Genomic DNA, 4,573 nt, shown 5'->3' on the forward strand with positions numbered 1-4,573 from the left:
ACAAATTTCTGTCTTATACTATAGAATTACTTGTTTTGGTCATTTCATGTAAGTGGAATCATATAAATAATGTGTCCCTTTGTGACTGGATTCTTTTTGCTTAGTGTTCTCAAGGTTCATCCAGGATGTGACATGTCAGTACTTCATTATTTTTTTATTGCTTAATAATAACCTATTGTGGGACTATATGCCATAGTTTATCCATTCATCAGTTGGACACTTAGGTTCTCACCTTTTTACTGCTGTAAATAATGCTGTTATAAGTGCCAGTGAACAAATTTCTGTGTAAACATACATTTTCATATTTCTTAGCTACCTAGAAATGGAGTTGTTATGTCATAAACAACCAAGTTTAACTTTTTGAAGGGCTGCCAGGCTTCGCCAAAGGAGCTGACCATTTCATATTCCTATCAGTAATACAAAGTTACGGTTTTTCCATAGTCCTTCTTTTTTTAAAGCCAGGGTCTCACTTTGTAGCTGGCTGGCCTGAAGCTGGACTAGGCTGACCTCGAATTCACAGAGATTTCACCTGCCTCTGCCTCCCAAGTGCTGGGATTAAATGCATGTGCCACCATGCCTAGCTGATTTTTCCATGACTTTACTGGTACTTGTTATCTATTAATTACTATCATCATTATAGATATGAAATTTGGTATCTTGTAGAGCTTTTAATTTGCATTTCCCAATGACCAATGATGTTAAGCAACTTTTCCTGTATTAATTTGTTTTATGTTGCTGTGATATAACACTGACCAACTTCGGGGAGGAAAGTTTATTTCAGGTCATAATCCAGCACTGAAAGAAGTCAGGCTGGGCCCCAACCCCAGGCAGGAGCTGAAGCACAGACCACAGAGGAATGCTGCTTTCTGGCTTGCTCAGCCTACCTCTCCTAATCAGCCCAGGCCCACCTGTCCAAGGATGGCACTGCTCACAGTAGGCTGGACCCTCCAACTTGAAGTGGTAATGAAGAAAATGCCCCACAGACTTGCCCTCAGACCAGTCTGCTGGAGGCAGTTCCTCAGTTTCCTCCCTCCTAGATGACTCTAGTTTGTGTCAAGTTGACAACTAACCAGCACGGTGTGCTTGCCATTTGTATATCTTCTTTGGTAAGAGGCAGGTGGATCTCTGTGAGTTCAGGGCCAGCCTATTCTAAAACAGTGGGCTCCAGGCCAGCCACGGCCACATAGTAAGACTTTTCAGGAGAAAAAAAACAAACAAACAAAACAAAAAGCAACAACCAGAAAACAGGGTGGAGATGTCTCAGTGGTTAAGATTACTGCTCTTCTGGAGGACCTGGGTTCTGTTTCTAGCACCTACATGGTGATGGCTTACACCTGCCGTTAAATCCAATTCTAGAAGATCTGATGCCCTCCTCTGACCTCCACAGGCACCAGACGCACATGTGGTTCACTTAAATACCTGCAGGCAAATCATTCATACACAAAAATGAAATCTTTTTTTAAAAAATTCAAAAGAAAAACCCTTAAAACCTTTTCAAATTCTATTTGATTTTTTTTTTTTAAAGACAAGGTCTCTGTAGCCCCAGCTGGCCTGGAACTTGCTATGTAGACCAGGCTGGCCTCCATCTCAACAGATCTGCCTGCTATTGCTTCCTGAGTCCGGGGTAGTCCCTGTGCCACCATGCCAAGCTTCCTTGAATTCTTAAAGAATTTTTAAAAATTTAGGCCAGAAGGAGGAAGAAGGCTGTAGTGGTGGCTATAACTGAAGTTGAGGTGCGGGAAGATGCTGTGGATAGCGGGACCCGCCCCCCTTTGGCAGCTGAGGGGCTGGCGCCTGCGCTGTAAAAGCACCAGCAGAAACTGCGTTAAGTTCTGCGAACTGCTTGTAAAGTGGAATGAAGCTCGTAAATTAAATCACCAGGAAGTTGTTGGAGAAGATGAGAGACTTAAGTTGCCTGCAAACTGGGAAGCCAGAAAAGGTCGCTTGGAAGGGGAACTACAGGAAGACGAAAAGAAAAAGTGTGCAGCGAGAGGGGAAGACTAAGTGAAGCTGTTGGAGACGGGTGCTAAAGACAGAAGATGGGAGAGGAGAAAGAAGAGCAGGAACCCTGACCTGGGTTCTACCGTTAGGCCATTATCACCGGCTGACCAAGCACACAAACCTGACATGGAAACCTATGAGCCACTGAGAAAAGCACGGAGAAGGTTTTTCCAGCATCCACAGTCTTCATGGGACACACGTGCCTTCCTCCGGAGAGACTGACAGAATGGTCATAGATCTGGAAAAGCAGATTGAGAAGACAAATACGGCTGGAGCCGGCCTTACAACGATGATGCTGACATCAACTCCATCACTGAGAGGAGCACCGAGTTCAACAAAAAAGCAGTTTCTACGGGAAGCACACAGCTGAGGTCAGGCAGAACCTGGAGAGAGGAACAGCTGTCTGAATGCCCGAGGAACTGTGCTTAGAATCCGAAGGGAGTGAAAGCCTCTGCTGGAAACTGACATTTTCTTCACCATCTGATCAAAGCATAGTCCATGCTGTCCCACTCAGCATTTGAAATGTGTCTTTTCTTTCACTTCCACACAGGTATGTCCACATTTTTGTGTTTCAATGTAAGATGTATTCCTTGTAGTGTTGTTTTGTAAAAATCTAATTTGTATAAATTCTAATTATTATTTTTCTATGTATTTTGAATGTGCATAGCTGTTCAACCTTTGAAGCACTTGGGGCTTAGATTGTGATGGACACAGATGTAGTTGTTGCTGCTGCTTTGAGTGTTGTTAGGAATTTGCCAGAAGCTACAGCCGTGCTTTGGACCTGCTCATGTGGGGGACTTGGGAGCCAAGGGTGGTGAAGACACAGAGGTTTCTGGCTCTGGTGCAGTGTGACCACATCCAGGAGCCATAGACCGTGACTGTCAGCCATGTGCAGTTCCTTTTTAAAGAGAAATAAAATGCCATGGAATAGGAAAAAGAATTTTTAAAAATTTATGTTTTATTTGTGTGGAGGTGAGAGTTGGTTCTTGCCTACCTTGTGGGCCCCCTAGGGATTGAACTCAGGTTGTCAGGTTTGGTGGCAAGTGCCTTTACCCACTTAGCCATCTTGCTGGCTTGTTAGAAAATTTTAAGAGCTTTAAAATTACATTTATTTACATTTATTTATTGAATATGTATGTATGTGTGTGGGGAGGGCACATGTGTGACACAGCATACATATGGAGGTTGGAGTACAACTTTTGATATTTCTCTTTTTCCACCAGTATGGGGCCTTTAATGGCTGAGACATTTAGCTGTTCCTAAGAGTTCTTTATATGTTCTGATACAAGGTCTCTTTTCAAGTATAGGCTCATATGCTTTTTAATTTTTTAAAATATTTTATGTGTATGAGTGTGTTGCCTGCATGTATGTAAATGTACCCACATTGTGCAATGTCTGCCAGATCCCCTAGATCTGGAGTTATGGATGATTGTTAGCTGCCATATGGGTGTTGGGAACCAAACCTGGGTCCTCTTCAAGAGCAGCCAGTGCTTTTAACTGCCAAGCCATCTCTAGCCCCATGCTCATATACTTTTGCCCTGCCCTGTGGCTTTAAAAAAATGTTTTTTCCCTTGAAATTTTATTTTATTTTAAGTGTACAAGTGTATTGTCTGCATGTAGTGAGTGCACCTGTGTCATGCAATGCTGCAGGTCAGAAGGGGGCTTCAGATTCCCCTGGATCTGGAGTTACAGATGGTTCTAGCTGCCATGCGGGTGCTGGGAATCGAACCCACATCCTCTGCAAGGGCAGTCAGTGCTTTTAACCGCTGAGTCATCTCTCCAGTCACCCCTTTTTTTAAAATAAAAAAAGTTCTTAATGGTGTCTTTTGAAGCACAGTATTGAAAACAAACAAAACTGTACAACTGTCTAAATGTCTTTTTCCAGTAAGAATACCAGTCAGATTGAACTTAAGATCTGATACTAACTTAATCACCTCTTAAACATTAAAAAAAAATTGCTTGTATTTTAAGAGTGTTGCCCGCATGTATGTAAGTACATCACATGCCTGCAGTGTCTTCAGAAGTCAGAAGAGGGTGGCAGATCCCCTGGAACTTGAGTTACCATTGTGAGCTGCCATGTGGATCAAATCCCTGTCCTCTGCAAGAGCCATCTCTTCAGCCCCCAAACACCACTTTAAAGACCTTATCTCCATTTATAGTTACATTCAAAAGTATTGGGAGTCATGTTTATCACCCAACCAATATTGCTAAATAGCCATTAAAACTGAAGATTTTATTTGAATTTCACCAGTATACTCCAATAATGGCCTTTTCCTTCTCAGATTCCACAGGAGATAGTAAAATATTTTAGTTGCCTTGTATCTTTAGGTTTGATTTTCTCTGTTTCTCATACTTTGACAGTACTTTCCACATACTGACTGCCTGTCAACTTGGGTCTATCTGATAGTTTTCTAGGATAAAAATTTAATACCACGAAGTGAAATAACCATATTATGAACAGTACACATCACTAACATTTATCACCGATGATGTGTTTGCTTGGCTTTTTCCCCTTCCACTGATCTTTAAAAGTGTGCCACTAAATGTAGTTTACGCTGTTGGTCTCCTTTGA

General features: G+C 42.2%; 1 pseudogene; it reads left to right on the forward strand.

Moving 5' to 3' along the window:
* Nucleotides 1-1,037: 1,037 nt before the first annotated feature.
* On the forward strand, nucleotides 1,038-2,671 carry LOC103741083 (annotated as a pseudogene).
* Nucleotides 2,672-4,573: the final 1,902 nt, after the last annotated feature.

The sequence above is a fragment of the Nannospalax galili genome, unplaced genomic scaffold, assembly GCF_000622305.1.
Source record: "Nannospalax galili isolate Female #2095 unplaced genomic scaffold, S.galili_v1.0 scaffold601, whole genome shotgun sequence".
NCBI lineage: Eukaryota > Metazoa > Chordata > Mammalia > Rodentia > Spalacidae > Nannospalax > Nannospalax galili.